At 44.4% G+C, this 23937-nt stretch overlaps 1 protein-coding gene across 13 annotated transcripts in view; it reads left to right on the plus strand.

The window, feature by feature from the left end:
* The window catches only part of FOXRED2 (FAD dependent oxidoreductase domain containing 2), a 1046175-nt gene that overhangs the window by 931696 nt on the left and 90542 nt on the right, over positions 1-23937 (plus strand). The window lies entirely within an intron of this gene.

A 23937-nucleotide genomic window follows, 5' to 3' on the forward strand; every position in this document is an offset into this window, starting at 1 on the left:
AGGGAGGTAACCTGGTGCTTATGGATCATAACAAGTACAGGGCAATGTGTTATGCGCTCCTGAATCATGAGGACACATATGAGGTTTTACGGGATAACCCAACATCTGGGTATAGAGATGAGTTATTATCCATTTTAAGTGAGGCAAAGGAGAACAGGGTGATTTCAGATAATGAATTTCGATTTTTACTCCCGAACTCTCCTATGATATCAACTTTTTATGCATTACCAAAGGTGCACAAAGGGCTTGAACCATTGAAGGGTCGCCCCATAGTCTCTGGAATAGACTCGCTCACCCAGAACAGTGGTGTCTATCTGGATAAGGTCTTGAGACCGTTTGTGACCACATTACCGTCCTATGTACGCGACACATCACATTTTGTTGAATCTGCTGGAGGGTGTTGTTCTGGAGGAAAACACCCTTCTGGCGTCTATTGATGTGGAGGCACTATATAGCTGCATTCCACATGAGTGGGGCTTGAAGGTGGTTACCCATTTTCTACAAACGAGAGCAGTTGAATGTCAGACACATAATTGTTTTGTTAAAAAACTGTTGGGATTTGTCCTCACCAGGAATTACTTCCTCTTCGATTGTAAGTACTTCCACCAGCTCAGGGGGACTGCGATGGGGAGCCCTTGTGCCCCCACGTATGCTAATATCTTCCTGGGCTGGTGGGAGGAAACCCATATTTTCGGGGGGGAGGAGGAGTGGTGGATTCCGTTTATTAATCTCTGGACCAGATATATCGATGACATTCTGATATTCTGGTCTGGCCCCGAGTTAGATTTCCTTCGCTTCATTGAATGCATTAATAGGAATATAGTGGGACTGAGGTTTACCTCAGAGTGTCATACCACAAGTATTAATTTTCTTGATTTGACGATTTCAAAGAATGGTGATGGAAGGATCAGCACATGTACTTATAGGAAGCCTACTGCAACAAACAGTTTGTTGAGATGGACAAGCCATCACCCGGAGCCCCTGAGGAGGGGGATACCTAAGGGGCAGTTTCTCAGGATTCGGAGGAACTGCTCGGAGTTGAATGTCTATAGGAAACAGGCCAATGACCTATATAATAGGTTCAGAAACAGGGGCTATCCCCCACGTTTCCTGGATGGGCCATGGCATGAAGCATTTATAGCGGATAGGCCTTCTCTCCTCCTCTCAAAAAAAGAAGATGCATCTATGGATACTGCTGTCAGACTTATTGGCACTTATGATGGCCAGTCAGACAGGGTATACCATGTTCTTAAAAAACATTGGGGGATACTGTTAGCTGACCCGAACTTGAAGGGGCTGATACCATCTAAACCCTCCATTACATATACACTCACTGGCCACTTTATTAGGTACACCTGTCCAACTGTGTGTTAAGACTTAATTTCTAATCAGCCAATCACATGGCGGCAACTCAGTGCATTTAGGCATGTAGACATGGTCAAGACAATCTCCTGCAGTTCAAACCGAGCATCAGTATGGGGAAGAAAGGTGATTTGAGTGCCTTTGAACGTGGCATGATTGTTGGTGCCAGAAGGGCTGGTCTGAGTATTTCAGAAACTGCTGATCTACTGGGATTTTCACGCACAACCATCTCTAGGGTTTACAGAGAATGGTCCGAAAAAGAAAAAAAATCCAGTGAGCGGCAGTTCTGTGGCCGGAAATGCCTTGTTGATGCCAGAGGTCAGAGGAGAATGGGCATACTGGTTCGAGCTGATAGAAAGGCAACAGTGACTTAAATTGCCACCCGTTACAACCAAGGTAGGCAGAAGAGCATCTCTGAACGCACAGTGCGTCGAACTTTGAGGCAGATGGGCTACAGCAGCAGAAGACCACACTGGGTACCACTCCTCTCAGCTAAGAACAGGAAACTGAGGCTACAATTTGCACAAGCTCATCGAAATTGGACAGTAGAAGATTGGAAAAATGTTGCCTGGTCTGATGAGTCTCGATTTCTGCTGCGACATTCGGATGGTAGGGTCAGAATTTGGCGTAAACAACATGAAAGCATGGATCCATCCTGCCTTGTATCAACGGTTCAGGCTGGTGGTGGTGGTGTCATGGTGTGGGGAATTTTTTCTTGGCACTCTTTGGGCCCCTTGGTACCAATTGAGCATCGTTGCAACGCCACAGCCTACCTGAGTATTGTTGCTGACCATGTCCATCCCTTTATGACCACAATGTACCCAACATCTGATGGCTACTTTCAGCAGGATAATGCGCCATGTCATAAAGCTCGAATCATCTCAGATTGGTTTCTTGAACATGACAATGAGTTCACTGTACTCAAATGGCCTCCTCAGTCACCAGATCTCAATCCAATAGAGCATCTTTGGGATGTGGTGGAACGGGAGATTCGCATCAGGGATGTGCAGCCGACAAATCTGCGCCAACTGTGTGATGCCATCATGTCAATATGGTCCAAAATCTCTGAGGAATGCTTCCAGCACCTTGTTGAATCTCTGCCACGAAGAATTGAGGCAGTTCTGAAGGCAAAAGGGGGTCCAACCCCTTACTAGCATGGTGTACCTAATAAAGTGGCCAGTGAGTGTAGAAAAGGGAGATCTATAGGGGATCGGCTTGTGCACAGCCTCTATCAAAGACCTAAGGGGACGGGCACATGGTTGGACAGGAAACCTTTGGGCTTTTTTAAATGTGGAGACTGTACTAGATGCAAATATATGCTTCAATGCAAAATCGTTAGGAGCTCATACAACGGTAAGACCTTTTATGTGAGGGATTTTGGAAACTGTAGATCAACAGGTCTGGTCTATAAGGCCACGTGTACCTGCCCATTGGATTATGTGGGAAAAACCACTAGAGAATTAAGGGTGAGGGTGGGTGAACACCTGGGGGATATCAGAAACAAACGTGATACCCCTGTCGCCAGGCACATTAATGCGATACATCAGGGCCGAATGGGTGACATCACCTTTAATATGATTGAATTAATTAAACCAAGGGCAAGGGGAGGTAATCTAGACAATTTAATTCTGAGACGGGAATGTGAATGGATGTTCAGATTACAATCTGTCTCTCCAAATGGGATGAATGAATATATGTCATATGCCTGTTTTTTATGATTAATTCTTTGGTTGGTTGAATTTGCCCTCTGTTCTCCCTGAGGGGGTGATGATGAGGGGATCTATATGTCTGGCATATTGGATGATGCCTGTATGGCATGGACCACATTGTATGGCGGATCTGGTTTATTATACAGTAATATGCATTGCTGTTGTTTTATAGTTATTCTTTAGTAATATTTTTGAGCCTGGAATGTGCAACATTATGTGTGTGTAGTTATGTCAAAAATTAGGGTAGTGTAACTGCTAGACCTACCATTTATCTGCGAATACTGCTAGGGTTATATTTACTGTGCCATAGTGACTCTTTATTAAATTTACAAAATCTTTAGTAACCATATTGGTGTATTCTTTTTATGTCACAGTAATGCTTTAATTGATGATTTGATAGGTCCTTTGGCTATTGACCTCTGGGACATCATGCTGGGGGCAGGGGTGTTTGTTTTTATTTTTTGATTCACCTTGTGCGATGCGCTCTTTGGTTGTTTCCATGGTTACATCCTGGAGCAAAGGGGAAGTATGCGACCGGAAGTCCCGGCGCCATCTTTGATTCCCCTTGTGCGATGTGCTCTCTGGTTGTTTCCATGGTTACATCCTGGAGCAAAGGGAAAGCATGTGACCGGAAGTCCCGGCGCCATCTTTGTTTCCCCTCCGCTCTGTCCACACAAGACAGTTCCTCAGCTACAGCCCGATAAGGGGTTTGCGCGACCGGAAGTATGGGCGCCATGTTTGAAACGCCCCTCCGTGGAACGCACGCTAATGACCTCCTTCCGCTCTGAACATTGAATGTAGCGGCGGGCTTTCAGGTACATGGTATATCTTTTTGGTGCACACCTGGGTTTCAGGTATTTACACCTTCACACCGATTGGACCGCCAGATAGTGGGTGGTATGCAATATAATTATGCCGGTTATTTAAATCCGTTTTTTTGACCCCTGGTGCCATCATTATTGTGGTATCAGGCATGAAGTAGCAACAATATCTCTGAAAGGATTATTCCTCCTGATGAACCGCTACGGCGGGGAAACGCGTTGAGGGTTCCCCCATAAGACATGATAAGTGACCTTTTTATTATCTGGTGATTGTATCTGAGGATGTTTATCTCTCCGAGTGAGAATAGCTGCTGATTTGGCCTTATTGAGGTCATTCTATTTTATAGGTCACATGATATCATGTTATGGTTGAAATGTTTTTATCGTTGTATTCTTTAAAATTTATTTGTTTGGTCTGCATGAGTCCTAGGGCATTCTGATTATTTCACCACTGTTCTATTTGAAAATTGTTTTCCCCTCTGTGATATTAGGGATCACTAGGGAAGCGAGGGATAGTCCTCGTTGAGTGGGGGCGCCAATATCGTACTATTAGGGTGCCAACCTCCACGGCTAGGAAGGTATCAATTAGGCCTTAATGTAGGGCTATGCAGCACTTTAGACTAGGTCTTTTTTCATTTTTGATATTTCTCAATTTTCACTGGGAAGGTGTTTTTTACTATTATTAATAAATTGTTTTTTAAGGGGATTTGTATGTACACAAATTCTGATGTTACCCGGTTGTCAGCAGAGTATACTGGTGATGGGTCACCCTGATAGTGATATGAGGTGCGTTCATACCTGTTAGTATCGTCAGGGTGGTGCCAGCCGGTGTCATATTGCTTTCATCTGATGTGCGGTGTGTCAGCAAGGTGATTCACGTTGCTTACCTGGCAAGGGGTTAGCAGAGTTGTTTTGCTCCACATTTTTCTGGAGCTGAACCTCATGATGACTCTCACTCGCTTCACTGGATGTGTCATCTTCTTGGTTATAAGTTGGATCAGAAAGTTCATTAACATACTGAGATGTGCATTGTGGCGAATCTTGCAGTGGCAACTTCAGACTTTCTTGACGTACTGCTACGGCTATGCAGCTCAGGGTTGTGCGCCGCTTCTAGTGATTCTGCCTCAGCTAGTGCTGCAGCCACTTCCATTTTTGCAGCTAGGCTCTCTATGGCAGCATCCACTCGTGCCTTTTCTATCTGCGTCTTTCTCTCTTGATCGGCTCTCTCTTCATCTGTGTGCCTTCTCTAACTGCGCCTTTCTCTCTTGATCGTCTCCCTCATTATCTATTCATGCTTTCTCTAACTTAAGTTGCATCTCATCTTCAGCATACCTTGCTCGCATTTTGGCAGCTTTAGCATTTGCGTGGGCAATGGCGACCGCGCTGCTAATGGATACAGTCTTTGAGGAGACAGAAGTAACAGATTTTGCCCTGTGTGATTTGTGGGACATGGTGTCTTGGGGGGAATGCTTGGCTGTGCAGAGATTGCTGTAGCTGTATTAGTCTCTTTATAGCAGGTGACTTGAATCTCACTAGATGGATTTCTGCAGTTTCACTAGTTCCTGCAAGCTGGATGAAGGGCTGTCTTTTCCCTGAATTGCACTAGCTGGATGGCGCTGTGTAACTGGCCTCTACAGGATGGAAGACTCTTCTATCTCTGAGTTTTCACTAGCTGGATAGCCGTTGTTCACTGTGGTCCTGCAAGATGAAAGGCTCTTCTCTCTGTATTCCCACTAGTTGGAGAGCCGCTGTTTCACTGTTCTGTCCTCACTAATTGAAACAGACTTCATGTAGCTTAAACAGGCAGCTAAACCGCTGTACCGGGGTTCAATAAGGAGACTGTACGTTGAATCTGTATTTTGTTGAACGTGGTGGTATATTGATGTGGTGAAACTACAAATAAAACATATACATACACTGAGTCAATACAGGGTACATCAGGGATACATATCATACATAACACATTAAGAATCAACATCTGCACTACTAGCTGAGGAGGGGGAAACTAACTGAGCAGGCTGATCTGAGACAGAAATTAGATATAGGAAGCATGTTTGCATATCAGTGATGCTCTCACAAGGGGAGAAGAGAAATGAGATGATTTTAGAATGCAGGCTGAGAGCAAATGGAGAACTGGGGGGAAAATGTGGGCTGGACTAAACCATAATCCTTTGCAAACTTACCAGGGTGCCTTGCAACGTTCCCAGAATACATTGTGAATGGAGGGAAAGATGCAAAGTGAAAGTAAACTACAATACACTGTGGTTCTGACTCTAGATGAAGCCAGAAACAATGAAAACAATAGAATCTATAGAAACCTGAACATCCTATATATTCTCAATACACCAATAATATCCAAATGTCACACCCTATAAATATTTGTTCCAGTGTAACGAACACTGTTAAGGGAATATCAATAAACGTATTTAACCACGAACCTGAAAAACAACTGATTGCCTCTTTACTAGATATGGACGATTATGGCATTGAAGACGACTTGGAACTTTAACACAATGCCACCAAGAAGATGAAGATCACAACTGCAAACAATGTTAAAAAAAGGCCGTGATTGTCTGGAAATTTATTTTCTCTTGGGCAAACTTTACGTCTCACTAAAGTGTTACAGAATGATGCATATACAGCTCCCATTTCTACTCAGCACGACACTTCGCCAATCGCCACCTTTATTGCATACAAAGGCTCTAACCAACATGTCACAGACACTTGTGACAAAGGAGGCCAGTATATCAGTAGGGCCCACCATAAAGAGTCTGTCTTTAGCACTTTAGAAGGCAGAAAAATGACAATTTTAATTTGCATTCAAGAGTCACCGAGGAAGATAGCATGGAGCTTTCCTGTGTATGCAGTGCCTTGAAGCGCACCTGCTTGTTGAGTTCCGAAGTTGCAGAAGTTGCGTTTGTAAGAACGGAAGATGCAGTTGGTGCCTACAAAAAATATACAACAACAGATACCTAGATGGACAACCAATGAAATGCAATCTTCGTTTGAATGGTAGTGTGATAACATCAGATCAACCCATACTTCTAAGATTAAGTGATAACCCATCAAAGAAGGAAAGTTAATGTTGCAGAAACACAAACTCCTCCTCCTCCAGTGTTGCTTAAAATTCTCCAGCTGAAGTTGATCCTGATATAATCTTAAAAGCACTCTTTAAATCCTCAGGGTCATCAGGAGTCATTCAACCACCTGCATTTAAGATTAAGCTCTGATGACACAAACACAACTTGGAGACTGTAATAACAGAGATTCACAATTCACATATGGGCCCAGAGACTCCTTTAACCCCTTCCCTTCATTGGACGTACTATTCCGTCCATGTGACCTGGGACTTAAGTGCCATGGATGGAATAGTACGTCACACGCGATCAACGGCACTCCTTGGAGGAGCGACGTTGATCGCGGCCTGGTGTCAGCTGATTGTCACTGTTGACACCTGGCACTATGTGCCAAGGGCGGTCACGGACCGCTACCAGCACATTAAGCCCTGGCACACTGTGATCAAATATGATCGCAGTGTACTGGGACACAGGGAAGAAGCGCACAGGGAGGGGGCTCCCTGCGTGTTTCCCTGAGCCCCTCACAACAGCACAATGTGATCACGCTGTTCTGAGGGTCTCCTCCCAACAGGCCCCCAGATCCAATATGGCCACAGGGGCCTTTGGGGTCCTGCAATGAGGTGGCTTTCTCTGTGCCTGCTAAGCGCAGGCGCTGAGAAAGCCTCCAGCAGTGTCTGTCAGATCGCTGATCTGACACAGTGCACTGCAAAGTGTCAGATCAGCGATCTGACACTTTACAGTGATGTCCCCCCTGGGACAATATAATAAAGTAACACAAAAAAACACAAGTGTAAAAATGTTTTTTTAAATTCCTAAATAAATAAAAAAAATAAAATTGCCTAATAAATTCTTTTATTTGTAAATATAAAAAACAAAACAATAAAAGTATACATATTTAGTATCGCCATGTCCGTAACGAACCGCCCTATAACACTGTCACACATGTTAACCCTTTATTGAACCCCTTAAAAAAAAACAAGACAAAAAAACAATGCTTTATCATCATACCGCAGATCAAAAAGTGCAATAACACGCAATCAAAAGACAAATATAGATAAACATAGTACCGCTGAAAATGTCATCTTGTCCCACAAAAAACGAGCTGCCACACAGCGTCATCAGCGTAAAAATAAAAAAGTTATAGCTCGCAGAATAAAGCGATGCAAAAATAATTATTTTTTATATGAAATTGTTTTTATTGTATAAAAGTGCCAAAACATAAAAAAATTATATAAATGAGGTATTGCTGTCATCGTCCTAACCCGAAGAATAAAAGCGCTTTATCAATTTTACCACACGAGGAACGGTGCAAACCCACCCCTCACCCCCCAAAAGAAATTAAATTCTGGTTTTTGTTCATTCTGCGTCCCAAAAATCGGAATAAAAAGTGAACAAAAATTGTCATGTGCCCGAAAATGGTACCAATAAAAACGTCAACTCATCCCGCAAAAAATAAAACCTCACATGACTCTGTGGGCAAAATTTGGAAAAATTATAGCTCTCAAAATGTGGTGATGCAAAAACTATTTTTACAATAAAAAGCATATTTTAGCATGTGACAGCTGCCAAACATAAAAACCCACCACAAATAGTAAATCAAACCCCCCTTTATCACCCCCTTAGTTAGGGAAAAATAATAAAATTAAAAACATGTATTTATTTCCATTTTCCTGTAAGGGTTAGGGCTAGGGTTAGGGCTAGGGGTGTGTTGGGGTTAGGGTTGGAGTTAGAATTGGGGGTTTTCCACTGTTTAGGCACATCAGGGGATCTCCAATCGCAACATGGCGTCTGATCTCAAATCCAGCCAATTCTGCATTGAAAAAGTCAAACAGTGCTCATTCCCTTCCAAGCTCTGCCGTGCGCCCAAACAGTGGTTTACCCCCACATATGGGGTATCAGCCTACTCAGGACAAATTGCACAACAACTTTTGGGGTCCAATTTCTCCTGGTACCCTTGGGAACATAAAAAAGTGGGGACAAAAATATCATTTTTGTGAAAAAAAAAGTTTTTATTTTTATGGCTCTACGTTATAGACTTCTGTGAGGCACTTGGGGGTTCAAAGTGCTCACCACACATCTAGATAAGTTCCTTGGGGAGTCTAGTTTCCAAAATGGGGTCACTTGTAGGGGGTTTTCTACAGTTTAGGCACATCAGGGGCTCCGCATTCCATCAATGTCTGCATTCCAAAACGTCACTACTTAACTTCCAAGCCCCAACGTGTGCCCATACAGTAGTTTTTTCCCACATATGGGACACCAGCGTACTCAGGACAAATTGGACAACAACATTTGGGGTCCAATCTCTCCTGTTACCCTTGGGAACATAAAAAATTTGGGGGCTAAAAGATCATGTTTGTGGAAAAAATGATTTTTTTTATTTTCATGTCCGGGCATTATAAACTTCTGTGAAGCACTTGGGGGTTCAGGGTTCAAAGTGCTCACCACACATCTAGACAAGTTCCTTGGGTATCTAGTTTCCAAAATGGTGTTATTTGTGGGGGATTTCCACTGTTTAGGCACATCAGAGGCTCTACAATTGCGATATGGCATCAAGCCAATTCTGTGTTGAAAAAGTCAAACGGCGCTCATTCCCTTCTGAGCTCTGCCATGCGCCCAAACAGTGGTTTACCCCCACATATGGGGTATCAGCGTGCTGAGCACAAATTGCACAATAACTTTTGAGGTCCTGTTTCCTTTGGGAACATAAATATTGGAGGTGAAAAGATCATTTTTGTGGAAAAAATATGATTTTTTAATTTTATGGCTGTACGTTATAAACTTCAGTGAAGTCCTTTTGGGTTCCAAGTTCTTACTACATATCTAGATAAGTTTCCTGAAGGCCTAGATTCCAAAATGGGGTCACTTGTGTGGGATTTCCACTGTTTAGGCGCATCAGGAGCCCTCCAAACGTGACATGGCATCCAATCTCAATTCCAGCCAATTTTGCGTTGAAAAAGTCAAACGGCGTTCCTTCCCTTTCGAGCTCTGCCATGTGCCAAAACAGTGGTTCCTCGTTCACATATCAGGTATTATTAGCATACTCAGGACAAATTGCACAATAACTTTTGCAGTCCAGCTTCTCCTGTTACCCTTGGTAAAATAAAAAAAATTGGACCTGAATTAATTTTTTTGTGAAAAAAGTTAAATGTTCTTTTTTTTTTAAAAACATTCAAACCATTCCTCTGAAGCACATGAAGGGTTAATAAACTTCTTGAATGTGGGTTTGAGTACCATGAGGGTGCAGTTTTAAGAATGGTATCACTTTTGGGTATTTTCTATCATATAGACCCCTCAAAGTGGCTTCAAATGTCATGTGGTTCCTAAAAAAAATGGTGTTGCAAAAATGAGAAATCGCTGGTCAACTTTTAACCCTTATAACTTCCTAACAAAAAAAAAATTTGGTTCCAAAATTGTGCTGATGTAAAGTAAACATGTGAGAAATGTTACTTATTAAGTTTTTGTGTGCCATATCTCTGTGATTTAAGGGCATAAAAATTCAAAGTTGGAAAATTGCGAAATTTTTGCCAAATTTCTGTTTTTCTTTTTACATATAAATGCAAGTTATATGAATGAAATTTTACCACTAACATGAAGTACAATACACTACCGTTCAAAAGTTTAGGGTTACTTAGAAATTTCCTTATTTTTTAAAGAAAAGCACAGTTTTTTTCCAATGAAGCTAACCTTAAATGATTCAGAAATACACTCTTTACATTGTTAATGTGGTAAATGACTATTCTAGCTGAAAACGTCTTGTTTGTAATGCAATATCTTCATAGGTGTATAAAGGCCCATTTCCAACAACTATCACTCCAGTGTTCTTATGGTACTTTGTGTTTGCTAACTGTGTAAGAAGGCTAATGGATGGTTAGAATACCCTTGAAAACCCTTGTGCAAGTATGTTAGCACAGCTGAAAACAGTTTGGCTGATTAGAAAAGCTATAAACCTGACTTTCCTTTGAGCTAGTTGAGAATCTGGACCATTACATTTGTTGGTTCCACTAAACTCTCAAAATGGCCAGAAAAAAGAACTTTCATGTGAAACTCGACAGTCTATTCTTCTTCTTAGAAATGAAGGCCATTCCATGTGAGAAATTGCCAAGAAACTGAAGATTTCCTGCAACGGTGTGTACTGTTCCCTTCGGAGGAGAGCTAAAACAGGTTCTAACCAGAGTAGAAAGAGAAGTGGGAGGCCCCGAAGCACTACTGAGCAACAAGACAAGTACATTAGAGTCTGTAGTTTGAGAAATAGACCCCTCACAGGTCCTCAACTGGCAGCTTCATTAAATAGTACACACAAAACGCCAGTGTCAGCGTCTTCAGTGAAGAGGCGACTCCAGGATGCTGGCCTTCAGGGCAGAGTAGCAAAGAAAAAGCCATACCTGAGACTGGCTAATAAAGGGAAAATATCAATATGGGCAAAAGAACACAGACATTGGACAAAGGAAGATTGGTAAAAAGTGTTATGGACAGACGAATCCAAGCTTGAGGTGTTTGGATCACACAGAAGAACATTTTTGAGACACAGAACAACTGAAAAGATGCTGGAAGAGTGTCTGATGCCATATGTCAAGCATGGCGGAGGTAATGTGATGGTCTGGGGTTGCTTTGGTGCTGGAAAAGTGGGAGATTTGTACAAGGTAAAGTGGATTTGAATAAGAAAGGCTATCACTCCATTTTGCAACGCCATGCCATAACCTGTGGACAGCGCTTGATTGGAGCCAATTTCATCCTACAACAGGACAACGACCCAAAGCACACCTCCATATTATGCAAGAACTACGTAGGGATGAAGCAGGCAGCTGGTATTCTATTTGAAATGGAGTGGCCAGTGCAGTCACCAGATTTCAACCCCATTGAGCTGTTGTGGGAGCAGCTTGACCGTATGGTATGCAAAAAGTGCCCATCAAGCCAAACCAGCTTATGGGAGGGGCTTCTGGAAGCATGGGGTGACATTTCTCCAGATTAGCTCAGCAAATTAACTGCTAGAATGCCAAAGGTCTGCAATGCTGGAATTGCTGTAAAGGGAGCATTCTGTGACGAAAGCAAAGTTTGAAGGAGAAAATTATTATTTCAAATAAATATATTTTTTTAGATCCTTGTCAATGTCTGGACAAGATTTGAAGTTCATTTAGCAACTCTTTTGATTAATAAAAGTATGAGTTTTCATGGAAAACACAAAATTGTCTGGGTGACCCCAAACTTTTGAACGGTAGTGTACAGTATGTCACGAGAAAACAATGTCAGAACCACCGGGATCCACAAAAGCCTTCCAGAGTTATTACCTCATAAAGAGACAGTGGTCAGAATTGTAAAAATTGGCCTGGTCGTTAACGTGCAAACCACCCTTGGGAGTAAAGGGGTTAAAAAAATTTAAAAAAAAATATTTTTGCTTTTTGTTTAATGCTGGTGATGAACACCAGCAGGTAATTGATGTTTGAAGGAGTCTGGCATCAGACATTGGACAATTTTTCCTGTTCACAGCATTGTAGTACAGTTCACCTTTGTTGTGGGGCAGTTGTGTTATTGCATCAAGAATTTCTGTTTTCCCTTTGGTCTATTATTGTGATACAGCACAATTATGGTTCTACTGTTCTGTCAAGGGAGGCTACATAAATGTTGAATAACTTGTTTAAATGTCTTCAATAACCTAATTAAACTTAAAAGATAATATTTGTTGTTTTGTATCTGGATTCCTACAAATGGATCTCAAGACCTTCATATTCCACTAGATGGGGAATTACTAAGTGTCGACTGACTGTGTTCTAGAGAAATAATATTTTTAGGACTAATTAATATTTCACACTGTAAGAATGTAATCCAGAACTGTTCTATCGTAGGCCATACTCATTGCCCTGCGGCTGAAGCATGTTGTGATATCTGTGATCTGAAGACAGAGAAATGTTAAAGGGAAATAGATCACGCTAATAGTGATCAAAATACTGAGGTGAAGACAGAGGAATGCTGGGAGGACATAGATTGTGGTTTTCTATCAACTTCTGCATGTGAAATTATTTTTGTAATGCTGGTAATAAAACAAAAGGTACTCTAGTGTTGAGAGGGTGCAGTGCCATACCACCACTATCTATTTGCTCTTCCTGTACAACCCTTTAATTTTTTAATAATTGATATTTATTTGTACTCCTCATTGGGAGGGGGAATCACAAGAAACGATAGGTGAACTCTGCTAAGACCACAAACATCCCTTTGCGAACAATAACTTGGCTGTTGCATCACGGAACACGTTTACCCTGGTGTTCTAGTGGTGGTGTCTGAAGAGATGTGGAGGATGTGTGGTATCCCAGCAATAAGCCATTTCTATGGGATACTGTATATATTGTGCATTTTCATATTAATCCTCGCCATTTTTATGTGGACTGGGCATTTTAAATACATTGTGAGACCTGCTGACAGGCAGCACGAAAAGTCTTAATCTTCTCCTCCCAGGCTTTATCAGGTGACCCAGCTCACTTTTAATATGCATAAGGTATCAGGCCTCCATCGATTTTTTGGGGGGTTGTGTCTTAGCTCAGTTATTCAAAAATTTTTCTGGCCCAAAAATAACAAAATACAGGTAAGATATTTGAGAGTGACCTGTCTCCGTCAGATGCCTCATCTATCTGTGTGTTACAAATTGTGGCATTTGAGTCCTCCATTGAACTGTTTTTCCTGTCTCTTACTAACGATATTGACACCAGTTTGATGAAATTTTTTTCTTTACCTACTGGCCAGATATTTTAAACTGTGGGTTTCAAACACAAGGATAACATATAAGCTCGCTCAAAATTCAGCCATTTGGAGTCAACGTGGAAAATAATGTAGTACATTTAAAAGGGGCAAGGCATGTGGCAAGGGACAGGGAAGTGGATGTGATGTTGCATGCAAAGGTTGAGGCTGTTGGCAAGCTAACATTGGGCCACACTGTCACGACTACGACCACGAACGCGGCCGAGCCGGCGTCTCCACGTCGACCAACCACGCCTCCCTGGGGCGAGTGTCCCAGGTGGGGACGGAATGTGGACCCACTGGACCACAGGGGGGACTCGGGCCTACCCAGACTAGGGAGGAGTAGCGACCGGGGTCTGTGGCAGCTGAGCATGTGGACAAGGAGGCAGAACGACACGACACAGCACAACTTCAGGTATAGACATAAAGTTTTACTCAAAGTCAAAACAAAGTATATAAACAGAACATAATGCCAGGCTCCCGATTCCGCACATCAGGGAAGGGTACACGTCTCAGGATAACAGACGAAGGCAGGAGGACATTACGGGTTGATGCGGTCCAGGGTTGTCTGGCACGGGCATACTAGGGTGGCCTCTTCCTCAGGCCTCAGGCGTAGCACAGGCTCAGCAGGAGAACATCAGTCACCGACCTCAGACTGGCTTCAGACAATGGCAGGGGTCATCACGGGTTGATGCAGTCCAGGGTCGTCTGGCACGGGCATATCAGGACGGCCTATCTCTCAGGCCTCAGGCATAGCACTGGCTCAGCAGGAGAACATCAGACACATACCCAGGACAGACGTCAGACGATAGCAGGAATCATCATGGGTTGATGCAGTCCAGGATCCTCTGGCACGGGCATACTAGGACGGCCTCTCTCTCAGGCCTCAGGCATAGCACAGACTCAGCAGGAGAACATCTAACACCGATCCCAGAAGGACGTCATCACTGGGTGGACCTCAGGGAATTGGCAGGACATCAGGAACACGGGCAGGACATCAGGAACACGGGCAGGACATCAGGAACATGGGCAGGACATCGGGAACACGGACATCAGGCCACCAAGGACACGGACATCAGGACACCAGGATCATGGACTGGACAACAGGACACCAGGCAGGACACCAGGAACATGGACATCAGGACACAGGCAGGGCATCAGGACTCGGATCTCAGCTAGAGCATCAGCACACTGGCATCGGACTCCGGACATCTGGCAGCAATCGACAGGATCCGGACATCAGGCTGCGGACATCAGCTCCAGACATCAGGCCGCAGTCATCAGGCTCCAGACCACTGGCAGCAATCGGCAGGCTCCGGACATCGGGCAGGAAAGCATAGGATCCGGACATCTGGCAGAGGACATCAGGCACAGCACATCTGGAAGAGGTAGTCAGACACCGGACATCAGGCCGTGGTCATCAGGCTCCGGACGAGAGGCCACGGTCATCAGGCTCCGATCATCTGGCAGTGACCTAGAAAGGAACCCCAACGGTCTGGTGTAAACCCTGCCAGACTGGAACCGGCAGGGAATTGCACCGAATCCCCAGCTGAGCACAGAGTGGCAGAAACTCAGCGGAAACACCGGACTCCTACTTCCAAGATGAACCCAGGTTAAATCACAGCAAGTCAGATAGCAAAGAGTCACAGTCACTGGGCACAGGTTCAAGACACGGAGGGACCTCAGGAACATCCCACAGAGGACACAGTTCAGACAGGGTCAGGTAAAGGAGCAGGTCCAGAATTCAGGGAACAAGACACAACATAGACGGCCTAGATATGCAGCCTCCAGGAAGGGTGATCTGGGTATTACTGCCCCCAGAGCAGGCGGAGAAACAAGACACAATTCAGACAGGGTCAGGTGCAGGAACAAATCCAGGAAACAAGACACAGGTGCAAAGCAAGACTCCACACATAAACACAGGGACCAGGATATTCTGCCTCCTGGGAAGGCGGACAGGGACAAGGGCCAGGATATTCTGCCTCCTGGGAGGGCGGACAGGAACGAGGGCCAGGATATTCTGCCTCCTGGCAGGCGGCAAAAACACAGTTCACACGGGGACAAAGAGCAACAGCTCCCCCAGTACTGATCATAATCAGAGCAGGAGCTGAACACACATACTCACATGGCTAGGTTCAGGAACTCAATTGGAAGCTCTGGTGATGCCCCAAAGGGGAGGGAACTTTATATAGCAGCTGCCTCACAGTGACAGGCTGGAGCAGCAATTGTAGCACACACCCATTCCTCATAAAAGCAGGGGAAAAAGATATTGCATGTATTGCTGCCCAAATATTTCAGCAAACACGGTCACACAAAGGTGACGGTGGAAACGTGTCACAAGAGGTGGACGATGATGAGACACAATTGCCAAAAAGTCAGAAGGAGGACCAGGGTGCAGAAGTGGAAGATGAGGTGGTGGATGATATTATTATTAGTCATTGTTATAGCGCCATTTATTCTATGGCACTTTCCATGTGAAAAAGGGGCAGACATAGACCAGTACACTAAACATGAGCAATACAAGGCACACGCATGTACAGATGGAGAGAGGACCCTTCCCGCGAGGGCTCACAGACTACAGGGGATGGGTGTGGATACACTGGTAGAGGGTAGAGCTGGTAGTGTGTTCAGTAGACTGACGATCACTGCAGGTTGTAGGCTTGTCTGAATACAGTATGTTGTTCTTCAAGTTCATTTTAAATGTGTCCATGGTAGGTTGTAGTCTGATGTGTTGGGGTAGAGAGTTACAGAGTATGGGTGAAGTACTGGAGAAGTCTTGTATGCAGTTGGAGGAAGAAGAGATAGGAGGGGAGTAGAGAAGAAGATGTTGAGAGGATCGAAGGTTGCGTGTAGGTAAGTCCAGGGAGACCATGTCACAGATTTATAGAGGAGACAGGTTGTGGATGGCTTTTTATGTCATAGTTTTAGGGCTTAGAGAGGAGAGGCTGGGGAATAATGGGCAGACAGGTGGATTAGTCAGGCAGCAGAGTTTAGGATAGATTGGAGTGGTGCAAGAATGCTATAGGGGAGACCAGACAGTAGAAGGTTGCAATAGTCGAAGTGGGAGATGATGGGGTGTGCAAAATCGTTTGTGCAGTTTCTTGGTCAAGGAATGTAAGGAGCCGGGAAATGTTTTTAAGTTGGAGTTGGCAGGAAGAGGCAAAGGCTTGGATATGTGGCTTGAAAGAGAGGGCAAAGTCGAGGATCATCCCGAGGCACCGATCATGCGGGACTGGGGAAAGTGATCACCCATTAACATTGATGGTTAGTTCTGGTGGAGGGGTACAGTGAGATGATTAAAAGATGATGAATTCTGTTCTGTCCATGTTCACTTTTAGAAAGTGAGCAGGAAATAGCGGACAAACATTGTGTGATTTTGGTCAGTAAGGAGGTGATGTCAGGTTGAGATAGGTAGATCTGCGTGTCATCGGCGTAGATATGATATTGCAAACCGTGTGATTCTATGAGCTGTCCCAGACCAAAGGTGGAGATGGAGAAGAGTAGGGGTCCTAGAACTGAGCCTTGGGGAACCCAGAAACACAGAGGGCGAGGTGAGGAGGTGGTGTGGGAGAGGGAGACACTGAATGTCCCCGTAACACCAACACAACGTAAGTTGCCAGTACAACTGCTAGGTGTTCCCGAGTCTGGTGTTTTTTTTTTAAAGACTTTGAGGTTATCGGCAAACAGGCTATTTGCACCACTGGCCATTCCAGCATCAGCAGGGATAGTGAAAATACCAGCCTGTCCACCACCAGCATGGTCAAGCACATGGCAGCACAGCATCTGACTTTGTGGGCTGAACACCAGGCTCCAGGAAAGGTGTCTACGGGTGATACCACTGTTTCTTCCCTGTTGTGTGTGCAAGCAAATCCCCTGTCCACGGTGCATGCGAAGATGCCTCCTGCCCTCTGCCCTGCATCTGTCATTGCACAAAAACTCAAATAGCACCATCAACCAGCATGTCCACGTCCTTGTCCCGGCGCAGTGTTCTGTTGTCCATACCCCAGTTCTTGGAACAAAAGTGGAAATATCCAGTCAATGCCCCAAAGAACACAGTAATAAATGCACACATTTCCCATCTGCTTGCGCTCGAAATGTTGCCTTTTATCCTCATGGAGATGGAAGCTTTCTGCAACCTGATTTCGGAGTCCATCTAAAAAAGGACTCTGTCCCCAGCCTCCGACACATCTCGCTTACGGCACACTGGCTTAACATAATGGAAGCCAGGACCCAGTTGGACATTGTGATGGAACACATCCTCATGACGCCGAGGATTGTGAACCCTACATTAATCACAATTGCCCCCAGTCTACAGCTCATGCACCTCCTCCTCTTCAGCCTCCATCTCCAAAATGAACACATCAGTCACAAGCTGGAAGCACTGCAGCACTGCCTCAGGCAAGCAGCAACAGGCTGTGCTGAAACTAATATGCTTAGTTGACAAACTAAACAATGCTGATGAGTTGTAGACAGGTCTGAAAGAGCAGGCAGATGTGTGGCTGACAACGCTAAACGTACAGCCAGGCATGGTCGTGTGTGACAATGGCCAGAACCTGGTGGTGGCTCTGAGGCGAGGCGAGCTCACACGCATACCATGGCTGGCCCATATGCTTAACGTCGTTGGTCAACAGTTTCTCAAAAGCGACCTGGAAATGCTGGAACTGCTTGTGAAAGTACGCCGCCCTGCATGCTCATTTTAGAAAGTCAGAAACAGCTTTATTTGCCCTTGACGTGCTTCAGCAGCATTTGCAGCTTCCAGATCACTGACTGGTCTGTGAGGTGCCTGTTGTGAGCTCATTTTCGGGTTTGCTTCTGGTGAAGGTTATGGAGCTGGCTGTGCTGACAGAGGAGTAGTGAGTTCTCTGTCTGGACTCCCTCTGTTGGTGAAGGGAGGTAATGAAGCTGATCTAAATGGCAGAGACCGGCCACCTGAGGAAGAGGACTGCAATTGGACATCAGGAGTTTCTGATTGGATTTAAGGCAGCCGACTCCCTAATTTCTTGCTGGTGATTTTTCCTGACTGTGGCTTCTGGTTTCCAGTTTGGCTCCTGCCTTCCTAAAGCTAAGTTTTCTCTGCTATTGATCATATGAGTTTTTGTCTGGTTTACGTAGTTTTTGTGTTCAGCCAGCCCTGGCTGGGACTGGACTGAATCCTCATTTTGTCTCTGATCAGTTGATCTCTTTTGCTCGGTCTTCAGAATATACCTGAGTGCTGATATAGTGATTTGAAGTCTAGTGACTTCAGGGCCTTTTTCTATCAGACGTGTTGGACATTTTTTTTGGCAGGGTTTTTTGCGTGATTGCAGACAGCAGCTTTTCTTTCCTGTCCTTTCTAGTTAGTGAGGGCCCCATCGTTTGCTCAGTCTATCTATCTATCTGTGTCTGTGTTTTCATCTTGTTTCAGCGACAATACATGTTGGGGGCTGTCTATTGCTTTGGGGTCTGCTCTGGGGCAGTTTAGATTTTCCCTTTCTTTCTTTAGGCTTATTTAATTCTCCAGCTGTGACGAGGCGTCTAGGACCACCGTAGGCACGCTCCATGGCTACTGCTAGTTGTTGTGGATAGGATCAGGGGTCTGCAATCCACTAGTTACCAACCTATCTGGTTTTCTGGGCTTAGCTTGCTTTTTGTTTTTTTCTCCTCGGTGACTCATTCATAACAGAATCACCAGCCATACCGCAGATTCTAGGGTACTGAAAAGCAGGAGAGAATTGTAAAAAAAAAACCATAGTGTCAGAATTTTTTTTTCTTTTGTATGTATATTTTCTCCTCTTTTTTTCTGGGGCCGTAGGAGGATTTTTTTTTTCTCTCTTGATGGAGATTAAGCAATTGTCTGATCGTGTGGAGCAGCTCGCTGCTGAAGTGCGGGGAATTTCCGTCTATCTCACTCATTCACATGCTGTTGAACCAAGGATCCCTGCTTCTGATGTGTTTTCTGGGGATCGGTCTAAATTTTTGAATTTTAAGAATAAATGTAAATTATTTCTTGCCTTGAAGCCTAACTCATCGGGGAGCTCTGCGCAGCAGGTTAAAATTGTCATCTCCTTGCTGCGCGGCGATCCCCAGGATTGGGTGTTTTCTTTGACACCTGAAGATCCTGTTTTGACTAATATGGATGCATTTTTTCAAGCCTTGGGGTTGTTATATGATGAACCTAATGCTATTGATCAAGCTGAGAGAGCCCTATTGGCCTTGAACCAGGGTTAGGATCCTGCAGAGTAATACTGTCAGAAATTCCAAAAGTGGGCGGTCCTTACTACATGGAATGATAGTGCATTGGCAGCTCTCTTTCGGAAGGGTTTGTCTGAGACTTTAAAAGATACTATGGTGGGATTTCCTGTTCCCTCTGGTCTTGACGATTCTATGTCATTAGCCATTCAAGTTGATTGGTGTTTACGTGAATGCAAGAATACACTGGAGGCGCTGCCACATTTTGAACAAATGTCTGAACCTATGCAATGTGATGGAGTTTTGTCTAGGGCATAACGTCAGGAGTTTAGAATGTGTAATAAGCTGTGTTTTTTCTGTGGAGATGCCTCTCATGTTATTTCTGTCTGCCCTAAATGAGAGAAACGTTTTGCACACATTTGCTGTGGGTGGTGTACAACCTAACTTTCTTTTGGCAATTACTCTGATCTGCTCCTTATCCACATTTTCCGCGAAGGCTTTTGTGGATTCAGGAGCGGCCTTGAATCTAATGGACTTGGATTTTGCTAAACGTTGTGGTTTTCCTATGACACTTCTGCGGAAGCCTATTCCTTTGAGGGGTATTAATGCTACTCCTTTGGCAAAGAAAAAACCTCAGTTTTGGACCCAGGTGATAATGCGGGTCGCCCCAGACCACCAAGAAAATTGCAGATTTTTGGTGTTGCATAATTTACATGATACCATTGTTCTGGGTTTTCCCTGGTTGCAAATCTATAATCCGGTTTTGGATTGGAATTCTGTGTCTGTGGTGAGTTAGGGTTGTTGGTGAGCTCTTGGCGACACTCCTGTTTTCTCCACCTCTCCCCAGTCGCATGATGTTCCTGACTATTTGGCTGATTTTTATGATGTATTTAGTGAGAGCAAGTCTGCGTCTTTGCCTCCTCATAGGAGTAATGACTGTGCAATTGAGTTGAGACCTGGGTGTAAATTTCCCAAGGGTCGACTTTTCAATTTATCTGTACCCGAACACGAGGCTATGCAATCTTATATTAAGGAGTCGTTCGAGAAGGGTCATATTAGACCATCCTCTTCGCCCTTAGGTGCTGAGTTTCTTTCGTGGCCAAGAAAGATGGTTCATTAAGGCCTTGTATTGACTGTTCCCTCAACAAAATTACGGTTAAATTTCAGTATCCGTTACCCCTGATTTCTGATTTATTCTCCAGCGTTAAAGGTGCTTGCTGGTTTACTAAGCTTGACCTCAGGGGGCGTATAATCTTATTCGCATCAAGCATGGGGATGAATGGAAGATGGCGTTTAATACTCCAGAGGGACATTTTGAGTACCTGGTGATGCCTTTCGGGCTCACCAATGCCCCTTCTGTCTTCCAATCCTTCATGAATGATATTTTCTGGGACTTTGTGGATAAGTTTTTGATCATCTATCTGGATGATATTTTGATCTTTTCCAGGGATTGGGATTCTCATGTGGAACATGTTCGGACTGTCTTCCAGATTTTGAAGGAGAATTCCTTGTATGTTAAAGGATCGAAGTGCCTTTTTGGTGTACAGAGGATTTCATTTTTGGGATTTATTTTGTCTCCGTCAACTATTGAAATGGACCTGGCCAAGGTACAGGCCATTTATGATTGGGTTCAAACCACTTCTTTGAAGGCTCTCCAGAAGTTTTTGGGTTTTGCTAATTTTTATCGTAAATTTATAGCTAATTTTTCTGGTATTGCTAAACCACTGACTGATTTAACTAAGAAGGGTGCTGATGTGCTGAATTGGTCTTCAGAGGCTGTTTCGGCCTTTCAGGAGCTGAAGCGGAGGTTCACTTCTGCTCCGGTTTTGCGGCAACCTGATGTCTCACTTCCTTTTCAGGTGGAGGTAGACGCTTCAGAGACTGGTGCAGGAGCTGTTTTGTCCCAAAAAGATCTGGTGACGTCTAAAATGAATCCCTGTGCCTTCTTTTCCCGAAAGTTCTCCCCATCTGAACGCAACTATGATGTGGGGAATCGGGAATTGTTAGCCATGAAATAGGCATTTGAGGAGTGGAGACATTGGTTGGACGGAGCTAGACATCAAGTTGTGGTCCTCACTGACCACAAGAATTTGATTTACCTTGAGTCGGCCAAACGCTTGAATCCTAGACAGGCTAGGTGGGCCTTGTTTTTTACGCATTTTGATTTTGTGGTCTCCTTTCTTCCAGGCATTAAGAATGTTAAGGCAGACGCCCTTTCTAGGAGTGTCTTTGCTGATTCTCCTATTTATCACCAAGCCTACTGCCATCCTAGGTGCGGGGGTAGTTCTTTCTGCCATCTCCCCCGATTTGAGACGTGCTCTGGAAGAATTCCAGGAGGACAAACCTGAGCGTTGTCCTATGGGAAAATTGTATGTTCCTGACCAGTGGAGGAAGAGAGTGATGTCTGAAGTTCATTGCTCCGCACTGGCTGGTCATCCAGGTATTTTTGGTACCAGAGATTTGGTGAGTCGGTCTTTTTGGTGGCCCGTCTTATCTCGTGATGTCAGAAATTTTGTGCAGTCCTGTGGGACTTGTTCAAGGTCTAAACCCTGTTCTCGCTCTAGTGGGTTGTTGATGCCCTTGCCAGTGCCTAAGAGGTCATGGACCCATATTTCAATGGATTTTATTTCTGATCTTCCTGTTTCTCAGAGAATGACTGTTATCTGGGTGATTTGTGATAGATTCTCTAAGATGGTCCATCTTGTACCACTCCCAAAGTTGCCATCTTCCTCAGAGTTGGTACCCCTGTTTTTACAACAGGTGGTTCGGTTGCATGGGATTCCTGAGAACATTGTATCGGACAGAGGAGTTCAGTTTGTTTCCAGATTCTGGAAAGCCTTTTGTTCCAAGCTGGGAATTCAGTTGTCCTTCTCCTCTGCGTTTCACCCTCAGACCAATGGGCAGACGGAGAGAACAAACCTGACTTTGGATTCCTATTTGAGATGTTTTATATCTGCTGATCTGATCAGAATGATTGGGTTTCATTTTTGCCCTTGGCCGAATTTGCTTTAAATAATAGAGCTAGTTCTGCCACCTTGTTGTCGCCCTTTTTCTGTAACTTTGGGTTTCATCCTCGATTTTCTTCAGGGCAAGTGGAATCTTCAGCCTGCCCAGGTGTTGACACTGTGGTAGAGAGAATGCAGCAGATTTGGGACCAAGTAGTGGATAAGTTGTCTCTCTCCCAGGAAAAGGCCCAGTGGTTTTCTAACCGGCATAGGACCTTTGGTCCCCGGTTTAAAGTGGGTGATATGGTTTGGTTGTCATCAAAGAATATCTCTATGAAGGTGGCTTCTCCAAAGTTCAAGCCAAGATTTATCGGACCTTACAAGATTTTGGAGATTCTTAATCCGGTTTCTTTTCGATTGGCTCTTCCTGTTACGTTTAAGATCCATAACGTGTTTCATAAGTCGCTGTTGAAGAGATATGGTGAGCCAGTAGTTCCTATAGCTGCACCTCCTGACCCTGTATTGGTTGAAGGTAATGTGGAATATGAGGTAGAGAAAATACTGGATTCTCGTCTTGCTAGACGGAGACTCCAGTATTTGGTCACTTGGAAAGGTTATGGCCAGGAGGACAATTCTTGGGTCTCTGCCTCTGATATTCATGCCGATAGATTGGTTCTTGCTTTTCATCTGGCCCATCCTGTTTGGCACGGTAGCGTGGATGAGGGTTCGGTGACCCCTCCTCAATGGGGGGTAGTGTTGTGAGCTCATTTTCGGGTTTGCCTCTGGCTTCTGGTGAGGGTTATGGAATTGGCTGTGCTGACAGAGGAGTAGTGAGTTCTCTGTCTGGACTCCCTCTGTTGGTGAAGGGAGGTAATGAAGCTGATCTAAATGGCAGAGACCGGCTACCTGAGGAAGAGGACTGCGATTGGACATCAGGAGATTCTGATTGGATTTAAGGCAGCCGATCCCTAGTTTCTTGCAGGTGATTTTTCCTGACTGTGGCTTCTGGTTTCCAGTTTGGTTCCTGCCTTCCTAAAGCTAAGTTTTCTCTGCTATTGTTCATATGAGTTTTTGTCTGGTTTACTTAGTTTTTGTGTTCAGCCAGCCCTGGCTGGGACTGGGCTGAATC

The sequence above is a fragment of the Dendrobates tinctorius genome, unplaced genomic scaffold (assembly GCF_039654945.1).
Source record: "Dendrobates tinctorius isolate UK_male_01 unplaced genomic scaffold, ASM3965494v1 ptg000033l, whole genome shotgun sequence".
NCBI lineage: Eukaryota > Metazoa > Chordata > Amphibia > Anura > Dendrobatidae > Dendrobates > Dendrobates tinctorius.